The 12,209-nt window shown below is 39.1% G+C and overlaps 1 pseudogene; it reads right to left on the reverse strand.

Moving 5' to 3' along the window:
- Positions 1–4,473: 4,473 nt before the first annotated feature.
- LOC121155306 lies at positions 4,474–9,343 on the reverse strand (annotated as a pseudogene).
- Between the last annotated feature and the right edge of the window lie 2,866 nt (positions 9,344–12,209).

Genomic DNA, 12,209 nt, shown 5'->3' on the forward strand with positions numbered 1-12,209 from the left:
CTATCTCTTTCTCTCTGGCATTCTGGATTTAAAATACTAAAATGACAGCAAATCTTATTTTATAAATGAATTAGGCATAAGTAAGTGGATTCTAAATTCTAATTGCCAACGACTTCAACCTTCAAAAACATTACTTATTTAAAATGCATAGATAACAGAGAACTATGGAGCACACACACACGAGAGAGAGAGAGAATATGAAAGAGAAATATTCCAATTTCAGCCTCATACCCCATAGACTGCAATACCTAATCTAGTCTGGTTGAAGTCTGGGGAAACAAGGGGCCTGAAACTCCATCATCTGGGTTTGTTATTTAGATGGTGGGACCACATCCACTTGGACTATATTATACTGTTTTCATAGGCATGTGACAGATCATCATGACTAGATCAGAAACAGGGGCGGAAGCAGTGTAGTAGGGATTCCAATAGGACATGGCATTGCTAGCAGTGATTACTGTATCACAATGGCAGCAAAAAGAAAAATGTTACATGTTTTATCACATTTGTGATAATTAGCAGGTAGATAGACTACTAGAGCCTTAATTATCTATTACTACTTTTAAATGTACTGTATATGAGATAAATGCACATCTCTTCATTTGCTTATTATTTATAGGCCTTGCTTAAATTTCTGCTGAACTAAAGTTTAACAGTTTATTTCGTGGAACACTAAGCCTTTAACTACAATGTCAATAAAAAATATACTGTCTGAGAAATGGAAAGGAATTAAGAAAGGAAGAATTGAAGAAAGAAAGGAAAAAAGGAAAGAGGAGGAAACAGGGGAAGGGAGGAAGGAAGGAAGGAAGGAAGGAAGGAAGGAAGGAAGGATGAAAAATTCCATTGTACATTTTTTCAGGCTTTAATTTTATTTAATAATCAGAGTTTATAGAGAGAACAAGCTACGAAGAGGGATTTTCTACCCACCAGTTTACTTCCCATGTGTTCACAGCAGCTAGAACTTAGCTGACTCAAAATGGGAGCCAGGCGAGTCTGCCACACTGGGGCGGGAGCCACAGACTGGAGGTTTACTGCTTTCTCAGGCCAGAAGCAGGGAGCTGGGTTGAAAGTGAAGCTGCTGCCACTGCAACCTGTGCACAAATGGAATGCTGGTGCTACATATAGTCAAAGCCTTAGACCATCACATTCTTAGAAATATATCTATGAATTCTATTGGTATACTTTTTTTATTAGTATCACTTTAACATGAGAGCTGATGAGAATTGCATTGTAATTAGCATCTGTTTCCTGTTATGTTGAGAATCTATAGCACCACTAAATTCCTCAAAAGGAGAAAGATCTCTATGTCTCCATTGTTCTACCTTTCGCAAAAATAAAATTAAACTAAAATTAAAATACATAAAAGATACTCTGAACTTGGGTTTCTCCACTATTCTGTCTAGCACTGAGAAGCTATGCCTTCAATCTTTGACTTAATATTCATTATTCAAACTCCCTCTACTCCTCCCATCTACTCTTCCAACCTAATAATCATCATTCGATCCTAAAATTGAGGTTTTTTGAGATTCTTCGTAAGAATGCAAGGTTTCTATCTTTTTGTGTTTGGCTTATTTCATTTAACATCCTTCTGTTTTATGTATTTTGCTTTCAAATGACAATATTTCGCTTTTCCTGAATAAGCAATGTTTCATTGTGTATGCATATCATGCTTAAACTATACTTTGTAATGTATAATCTGGTGATTAAACTCCCTAAATATTTTTGAAGTGAGAGCATTGATCCGCATTATGGAAGGAACCCAAACCAAGGATCAGTCCTACACATGGTCCACTGACATTCTTCTGCCTGTAGGCACTGAAGAAAATTTCACAAATTAAACTCCCCTTTTCCCTACATACAGATAAAACCATTTCAGCGGAACTACTTTCTTCGGCCTGTTTCTTCCAGTTAAACTTTCTTCTGCCTGTTTCTTCCAGTTAAATAATGTAACTCTGGAATTTCCCTCTAAGCTTCTGGAGAAATCACTGTCTTTCTTCTAGACAATAACTAGCTGTAAGGAACCTTCAGCCTAGAGGTCTCCTTGTCTGTCTCTGAAATCAGAATAAAATAAACGCATGGATCTGAAAGCTGAAAACAGGACCCAATCAGAGCTCTGCTAACCATTCACAGTGTGACCTTGAACAGCACAGCCCTTTGCTAGATCACAGAAATCTAATTAATCATCTGAGGTATTTCAGGGAGTAACTTAGGGTCTAGATTTCCCTCACTTTCAGGCATGCCATTTCCTCCAACAAAGTTAACACTAAGGTAACTTTAAAGAGTTTTGGAGGAACTGATCAGCATATCAAATCTCAGAGGCCTGATAAACTGGAAACATATCTCTCAGGTGGACAAATCACTTCACTTTCATAAATGAATCAGTCCCTGTTTCGCCTCTCTGGGAATAGCCTTTCTGCCTAAGACTATTTTAAGAAACAAATGGGAACTCTTCAATGTTTTGTGCCTTTCATGCTCTGCCTCTCAGGTCCAATGGACCTTTAGTAAGTGCCCACTCTAAAGCTAGAATCAAGAGGTTATGGAGGCATTTTGCTGAAAGTATACATTTTGATTCAGTAATTAGTGCTTCACAATCTTTTATTAACTTCACTTGGCTAGTCGAATGTGAATACTTATCAATTTTTTCTCCTCTTTTAAAGAAATATCTTAATATAAAACATGGATATGAAAGGGTCCTCAGGCAGATTTACTCTTCATGTATTGCTGAAAAAAATGCTTCCAAATTGTTGAAGGGTGATTTCTAGAGAACTCTGTTTTAAGGTCCCACAAATTCTCAACTCCTGCAACACAGAGTAAGTTTTCAATACACCTTGTTGCTATCCTTGCTCTTCTTAATATTCTCCTAAGCAATATCAATAGAACTGGCATCCTACTTCATGAAACTCTTTACTTGAGACTGTATCCTTTAACAGAAACATGATAATTATTTGGTCAGGTTGAGCAAACCTACTGATACATAGCTTGACTTCCAGCCACCCCCAAAGCTTGCCTCCAATCTAATAAGATCTATGATTTCCTTGGTGAGTCTGCTGAAGCAGTTGCTACTTCCTAGTCAGAACAAGGTCTTATTCACACCGATTGCTTCAGGACATATTTGCACAATGGGATATCTTACCTATAATGTAGATGTTGGTTGCCAAACATCCAGTCATGTTTAGTAGGAATTCCTTTATGTGATTAGCCATAACTTGGCCACATCTGAGGAGCCATTTAGATGCTCCCACCAAAAAACTTTCTATTGCTTTCACAGAGGAAAAAAAAAAGCCTTCCCATTTTTCATTGTCTAAGAAATCCTCTAAAACATGTCAGTGGCCATCTACATAAACATTTTATTACAGAGCTGAGTGAGGCACATTGTAGAGCCCTCTCTAAAAATCTGTGTACTCTGCTAGCAATACTCCCTCTTCCACATATTTAAATATAAATTACACTCAAATCTTTGCTTAAACAATGAGAAATCGGGCCCAGTGTGAAAGTTCCACTGCACTAGCTTTGATGCTGTGACCAAATTAACTACTTTAACTCCAGTTTCTACATCTATGGAATGTCACAATGTAGGCTTTACAGGATAATTGCGGATTGAGTAAGACAATAAATTTAGTGTCTGATGCCATGGCACAGCAGATAAAGTCATTGCCTGCAAAGCAAGCATCCAATTTGTGTGTTATTTCATGCCCAACTCCACTTGTGACCCAGCTCCCTGCTAATGGCCTATGATAAGCACCCTAAGAAGGCCCATCAGCCTGACCCCCTGTCATACATGTGGGAAACTCCGAAAAAGCTACTGCTTCCTGATTTTGACCTGACCCTCCCCTGGCCATTGTGGTCATCTGGGGAATGGACTAGCAAATGCAATATCTCCCTCTTTCTTTCTGTGTCTCCCTTTCTAGCTCTGACTTCTTTAATAAAAAAATGAAAGAAGCAAAGAAGAAAGATTTAAGAAACCTTGAGTGCCATTCTAAATATCTATTAACCACGTGACTACTATTATATTTTTTGCTCATATCTATCTCTCAACTCATGTTCTTATTTCTGAAGTTAGAATAGTTAAGAAATTCTTCAAGGCTGCAGTGTTAAAGAAGAATTGCTGTTCTCTTAGACCATCACCAGTTCTAGTCCTATTCATAATTTTCAGCAAGTCACATATAATCTTTGTATATGTATGAATAGCCTCTGAATCTCCATATCACTGAGGCCTTATATAAAATAGTGCTTTAGATGCATTCAAGCCCTGAAGAAATTATACCACTTCTTGCTCAGGTTTAATTTATCTTATCTTTTGTCATTCTTTTAAATCTCACAGTAATACTAGATAACAAAATTCACGCATTGCTCCCAGGTTTTCTGTCCATTGTAGGAAGGATCCCAGCATGTGACTGGGTCTGTCTGTGTCTCATGAGTATATTATTGGGTATTTTGGGGCTTTGTGAAATTCAATAAATCATAGGTAATTCATTAGGCATAATCAACCTGTCTTGGTAGCTCTCCTGTCTGAGGCAGACTTCTTTCTAATAACTCCATTCCTTCCTAGAATGAGAATAAGAAATATTAATACATTGTAGCTGTCAGAATATTCTCCTTTTTCAAAAGGGAATTTTCTTAATATGGGTCTGATATCCCTGCTGCTGCAGTTGGAGTCCTCAACCCCCCTGCCTGAGCCCATCCTCCAAAGGCCCCCAAGCTCATTCTTTGCTGGACCTGTGCTTCTTCACCATCACAGGGGACAGGCCATTTTAGACTCCTTCCCTGGAACCCCAGGGAGTATTCAGACATTGCCACAAATCTGATTAGTTCATCACATACAAAAGCCCAATATCCATAGTGTTATATTACCCCCAGCTGGGAATAATTTTCAATACTAATAATACAAATAATAAAGAATAACATTGTACCAGGGCAAGCTATCCAGTGGGGATAAAAGAACAAAGGGTCAAAAAAGAAAAGACTTTTTTTTCTTCTTATGTAGGAAGTTAAACTGCCATCTTAGTTTTGGTTATTAAAGAAGGAAAGATTTCGCTCAACTGTGAAGGCAAAAGATGTGATTGATAGGGCTATTATCTTTAGTTAGCTAAATGATGACTTAGTTTGGATGGGTTGATTTGAAGAAAACTTGATTTCAAAAATATGCCTCTGCCTCCATGTCCGTATTTCAATTACAGCTTCCCCATTCCTCCCCTGAAGCACTTTCTCACAGCCTCTTCATTGTTAATGAGTAGTGTTGGGCTGCTAGATGACTTCAGACCTGAATTTACAGATGCACTAGTAACTGTCATCTGTATTAAGCTTTGTACTGTTCCTACATACAGATTTCAACGAGAAATGTATGTTTTTGTCCTCTGAATCAACTCCAGATGAACTCTTAGGGTCTGACCCCAGCTCTCAGAATCCGTTTGGATCCCACTGGAGCTTCGGTCCAGAAGGCACAGGAACTTCATGGACAAAGAAAAAGGATCAAGAGAGACTCATATCAAGGACACATATCTTCAAAAACTGCTTCCCGAAAACTCTGGTTTTCAAAATTAACAAATGCTGATTAAATCACCATACTGTCACTGAGAGTGCTGCATTATAACACACACACACACGTATCTATATTTAAGTCAACTTTATCATGGAGGATCTGAATCTCACGACACCTATATGACTTTCTTTGTTTCACAGTTGAAACTGGAGCCCATATGCCAGGTTTCTGACCTTCCAACATTACTGCACTGGCTTCATATTGAGCTCAGAGTTTGATACTCAAGAGCTGTGTGTTGTTGATCAAGTCACTTATCTTTTCTGAGATTTTTTTTCCCCCTAAGACTTATTTATTTTTGCTGGAAAAAGTAACGTTACAGAGGGAATGAGAGACAGAAAGATCTTCCTTTCCCTGGTTCACTCACCAGCTGACTGCAACAGCCAGAGCTGAGTCAATTCCAAGCCAGATACCATAAGCTCCTTCTAGGTCTCCCACCCGGGCGCAGGGTTCCGAGGCTTTGGACCATCTCCTGGAGCTTGTAAAGGGAAGATCAGCCGATTGAGTCATCACACTGGGCCCTCTCAGCAATTTCTTTACATTGATGAGACTGTGGGGCTGGTGTTGCATGTGGCACCACAGAGGACAAAACCTCCAGTTGGTTTTGAGTCTGGGCTGCTCCACTTCAGACTCAGCTCCGGGCTAATAGCCTGGGAAAGCAGCAGATGGTCTGCTTGTTTGTGCCTTGCCACCTTTGTGGGAGACACACATAAAGATCTTGGCTTCTGGCCTTGGCTTGGCGTAGCCCAGCCTTTTGTGGTCCTCTGGGGAGTGAATCTGTGGACAGGAGATTCTCTCTTTCTTTGAAACTCTTAACTTTCAAATAAATAACTCTTTTTAAAAAGTTATTAGGATAGGGCTGTGCCATAACAGACTCCCAGGCTAAAACATAAAAAGAGAATTCCCACCCATTTACACCAAAAAAAAAAAAAAAAGTTTATGAATGACTTTTAGAAATAAATTAACAGTGTTAAAGCTGTATTTTATAGCTAAGAGGACAAATTTATTCTTGTATTTAAATAATAAAGTGTACTCAGTATTTTCATATCTTTTTATAAACTTTTTTAGTTTCTTAAAATATTTTACTAAAAACTTAATTGCAACTTAATTGTAAATTTAACAATATTTGTTGCAAGTATATGTTGTTAATGACAAATTAGACTAATTCTATTTGTTCTTCCAGGCATATAACATTTTTTTGCATTTTATCAAAAATCCTTCTAGTTTTTTTTTTTGAGAAATATGTAGCAATGAACACTGTCTTCACCCCATTCGTGAAGTGGACCCTCAAAACTTCTTACTCACATCAAGTATAAACTAGTACTTATCAATAAGCCTTTCCCAGTACCTGCTTCATGACCCTCCCCTGCCTATGGCAATCCCCAGTACAGGTTTTACTTTATTGCACATTATTGTAGGGTTCCATATGTGAAAGAAAACATGCAGTATTTGTGTTTTTGCGCTTACTTTTTTTTTCTTGAATGACTTACAAATCCATTCATGTTGCTGCAAATGATAAAATGTCATCCTTTTTAAATAAATGTTTCATTCAATATATTTACCACCCTTTCCTCAAAACTCAGTCATCAGTAGATAGATTCTTGGTTTGCTTGCTGCACTTGGCTATTGTGAATTGTGCTGTGATATAAATGGTGATGCAAATCTCTCCTTGAAAGCAGATTTCATTCTCTTTGGCCTACATCTATAAGTGAGATTGCTAAATCACGTGCTGGCTCAATTTCCAGATTTTTGAAGCACCCCCGTGCTATTTTCCCTCCATGTTGTGTTTTTTATCCAACACTCACCAACACATAATTGTTTTCTGTCTTTTTGATATAGTCAGTCTAACTGGAGAGACATGATATCTCATGGTTTTAATTTTCATTTCTTTGATGCTTACTGGTGTTAAACGTTTTTCTTTACCTGTTGGCCATTTGCACATATTGCTTTAAGACATGTTTATTCAGAAGCAAGTCTGAGATTGAGGCAGTTAGAGAAACTCCGGCTGGGTCAGGCTTAAGACTTGGAATTCTAGTTCCGGCCACCGACGGCAAGCATTGAACAGATATTAAGCTACTCTGAGCATGAAGGTTAAGAATTTTCCCTGTCCATGGCCACCATGTTGTGGGCAGATCTCAAGTAAGTCTGGACTGGAAGCGTGGGCTCCACACAGCCCAGGGAACTTGGGCAAGGGCCCAAAAACCAATGGTGCCAGGAAAAGCCCTCAGTCCACCTGGTGGCATGGTCTGGGAACTTGGGTTTGTGAGGTTACAGGGAGTCTTTGGGATGGCACAGATGGGGATGAGCAGGGATCTGAGGGTTTATGTCCAGATGAGGGATAACTTCCCTCTGGGACTTTCATGGACAAGACCAGTTTACTTCAAGGGCTGGAATATGTAACCCACAAGCGAGCATCAAAAAGAGAATGGTTACTGTGAGGCAGGCACATGAAGCTGGCCCAAGTACTTAGACCTGCCTACACAGTGGGTGCTGTATCCCTGAGCCAAAGGAATGGGTGTTCAGAGAGGCATGGGTCGCACGGCCCAGATACTTGGGCCTGACTGCATGTTGAGTGCTGGGTCTGAGAGTCCCACAAGTAGAAGGTCCACTGGGGCTCTGGTCATCTGGCGTCAGTTCTTGTGCCCCCTTTCAGGGTGGTTCTGTGTCCATGAGCCCCAAGGTTTGCAGATCAACTTGGCCCAGGTTGCCTGGACCAGGTACATAAGCCCACCTATGAGAACTAGTTCTTAGTGTAAGGGGTGGAGTATTGGATGACAGACCATGGTTTGCATACAGGACATGGTAGCCATTGGTGCCTGCAGAGGACATCTGGTACCACAGCAGAGAATAGAAAATGGAACATAAGGACAAACTACCCTAGCCAAACAGTGACAGCAAATATCTGGGTGAATGAAGGCTCTAAGTTCAGCCAATGCACATTGGAATGGATTCCTCCTGCATAGATAGGCAAAATCAATAGCATTTCAGAACTATCACACTCATCTGGGTAGAACCCTTGGAGTGTGCGCCACACTGTGACCATGGATTAATATCAGGTGGCCTTTTCCCATCCTTGGATACTGGGATGATTGAAAAGCTGGGGATGCCCCCATCACCTTATCTTTCCCCTCCCCCAGAAATGGGAAGAAGAAATAGAAAGTTTGGAAACAATGATCACACACATTTCTCCCTAACCCTAGATACTTTAAACCCTGATCAATTATGTGAACATTGTTTAAAATAATAAAATAATAAAAATAATAAATTTTAAAAAGAAAAGAAAAAAGCACATGATAAATACTAAAAGGTCAAACAAAAAAAAGAAAAAAAAATGTCCATTCAGATCTACTACCCAATTTTGCTCGTTTCTAGTTAGCAGAACAAATGTATTGCAGCCAGAATAAAAGTTTACTTGCCTGTATAATTTTATAGACATAAAATTATATATAAAATTTTATATATATATATATAATTTATGTACTTGCTAAGTGGTTACAGCTGCTCCTTCCACTTCTGTTTCTTGGTCTGGAGGGTCTCCTAGTGCTTGTTGAGGCTGCAGGCATGGCTTGTATTTCTTGCCTTTGTAGAACTGCCTAAGGTTTTCTTTCTGGGTCTGGTGGGTGACCATGAGGACCCGGGAGATGGACTTGTGTTCAACACGGATCTTGGACAGCTTGGACCCTGCGCCGGTGACCCTAGGTGACACATAGCTGCGACAGCTCCGCTTTGAGTGCTTTGAGCAGCTCCACTGCTTCAGTAGCTCCTCTGTCTTCTTGCCCCGAAGTCCCGAGCCTTTATCTTGGCCATGATTGCTGCGACTGCTGCTTGGAGGAAAAGAGCTTTTTTTTATATATGCAAATATCACTATTACTTTTATTGACACATTAGAGACACAATGAACATGTATATTGCTCCATACAGTCTCCTGACACCTCTTCCAATCTTACAATTGAAGGAATATAGTCTACATCCATTCCATGAGTACCTTTACTATGTTAGTCTAGGGTTATGTTCTCAACTTTTATTAACAAACGCCATGACAAGTTATTCTAAAAACTCAATACTGCTTTTTACAAATTTCTTTTAAGATTTATTTTATTTTTATTGGAAAGTCAGATATACAGAGAGGAGGAGGGACAGAGAGGAAGATCTGTCCGCTGATTCACTCCCCAAGCAACCTCAATGGCCAGAGCTGAGTCGATCCATAGCCAGGAGCCAGGAGTATTTTCTGGGTCTCCCACACATGTGAGGGCTTTGGGCCTTCCTCCCCTGCCTTCCCAGACCATAAGCAGAGAGCTTGATGGGAAGCAGGTTTGCTGGGATTAGAACCAGTGTAGATATGGATCCTAGCACATTCAAGGCGAGGAGAGAATTTTAACCAATAGGATACCGCACTGGGCCCTTACAAATTTCCACAGAGAATATCGATAAAGGTTACTCTCTAGAAAGTTTAATTTTCTGTAATGTTTTGTTATTATATACCCTTTTTGACCATATAAGCTGTGTGATTATCTACGATGTCATCTTTACTTTGACTTCTTGGAATGTCAAAGTCAAATTTCTTGTCACATAAGCACTCTTTTTCACATAATTCTTTCTTTATTTTATTATTGAGCTTCCCAACAATGAATTAACATTCACTTACCTTATTTTGAACACAAACGTATTCTAGAGATTTGAAATACAACAATTAGTAAAAGGGAAATAAAATTCTTCCCACATCTCTTATCTAGTTTGGTTACACACTTTTATCCTATGAATCAGTTTCAAAATTAGTGCAGTACTATTCTATATGATCTGAGGTTGATGCTCTTTTGCTCATTAAATACCTGATTCCTTCATTTATAATGCATTAATTAAAATATATATTTCATCTAAATATTGCAATCTCGCAGATTTAAAATCTGCAAGAAAAACATAAAGTACTGGTAGAATTAAAACTAAGTCACTTTTGACTTTCTTAAATAATGGTAATAGAAAGTTTGTAGGCAGTTTCAGTAATCCCTAATCAGCATTTTCTAACACATTAACAGTTGGTGTCTGGAGCCTGACATTTGCTGTGAATGAGTGCTTGACAGCTTTTGTTGTAAGTTTGGGCTGCTTTTGCCTAGTAATGTGCTCCCTGCTGTCTAGGGGCAGTCAACTTTACTTTCCAAGATAGGCTCTACAGTGGCAATGTCAATCTTTCAACTCACCCCAGAGCTCACCCTTCCCTACCCAATGGAAACACTCTGAAGGATTTCCAGCTATGGTCAGGTATGATGTATGCTGTGATTGTGAGGGCCACTGCTTAGAAACACCTGTCATTCCAGATAACGTTTTTAATAACGAAGCTTATCAAGACAACCAATGCATAGATTGAGATCTGAGTTTATTTAATTAACTAAGAATATAACATTTGCAATGTGATTAACAATAACAATACATGTTCGATTGAAACCTGTTGTTTACGTCTTCTTCAGTTTTATCAAGGAATTAGTACAAACCTTGAGAATGAGATGAGCATGTGAATGAGATGGAATCCAGCTATATTCTTTCTTGTCTTACTCTAGGTTCTTCTCTGCCTTTCACCTCATGCTGCATTTGTCTTTCACAACCTGTTCTACTAGGCTGTCTGCCCAAGGGAAACCTGAACAAAAACATGAGTTCTTCTTGTGCAGAGAAATGGAAGCCCATTCTTTAAATCTCTCACAACCTTTCTCATCTCTTTTTATTTCACTTTTATTACTATCGAGAACACACACAAATAATCCAGAAATAATGCCCTGAGTAAGAATTTAACTACCACTGAGCCTGCCAAAATAGACAGCAAGAACTAAGTCACTCCTGATTGTGAACTTGAAGTATTGAGATTTTGTATTTTACAATGTACATATCTTCCTGCAAACATTTCAGTAACATCCACATGTTTTGCATATTATGTTTTTATGGTTATTTGCTACCCATTGTTTTTTAAATTTTCATTATGACATTCTATGACTGAAGGACCTCTTGGAGATATTTTTGCATCATCTCCAATTTTAGAGATTTTCTATTTAGGTGTTTTGTTACTGATTTCCAACTACAAATGATGATTGTTAGAGAGTACATTCTGCGTGACTTCAATCATTTGCCAGTTGTTGAGTTGTGTTTTATGATCTAGATAAAGCTGACTTTGCTAAAAGTCCACACTGGAGAGGTTTCATATCCTATTACTGTCACTTTCACCTGTAACGTTCTTTATTTGCCAATTAGTTACAATGTTTGCTGTGTTATTCAAATCGTCCCTTTTATCACTGATAATTTCATCAGAGAATATATCAATTCAATTACTGAGCAGGCATGTTAATGCTTCCAGCTATTATTAAATTTTTTCTTCCAGCTTATATCAACTCATGGCTCATACATTCTGAAGCTATAAAATTGAGTCTATAATAATTAGTAAGTCAAAAGCATTTTCATTATGCTGCTGGAAGTTTAAACCCCCAGGCCCAATTTCGCACCCCTCCCCAATCCCATTCATAGCCCAATGAGGGCGGTGGGTGGGCCCTGGACCAGCCCATTCATGGAGACGTCCCCCCTTGGTGTACTCACCCCAAAGGGAGCAGCCCCTGGATCCCAGGCATGCCTGGGGACAGCTCACCACGTGTACACGTGGTGGCTGGCGTCTGGGATCCAGGCATGAGACGCCCTG

The sequence above is a fragment of the Ochotona curzoniae genome, unplaced genomic scaffold (assembly GCF_017591425.1).
Source record: "Ochotona curzoniae isolate NIBS_2020 unplaced genomic scaffold, NIBS_Ocur_1.0 contig_291, whole genome shotgun sequence".
NCBI classification, from domain to species: domain Eukaryota; kingdom Metazoa; phylum Chordata; class Mammalia; order Lagomorpha; family Ochotonidae; genus Ochotona; species Ochotona curzoniae.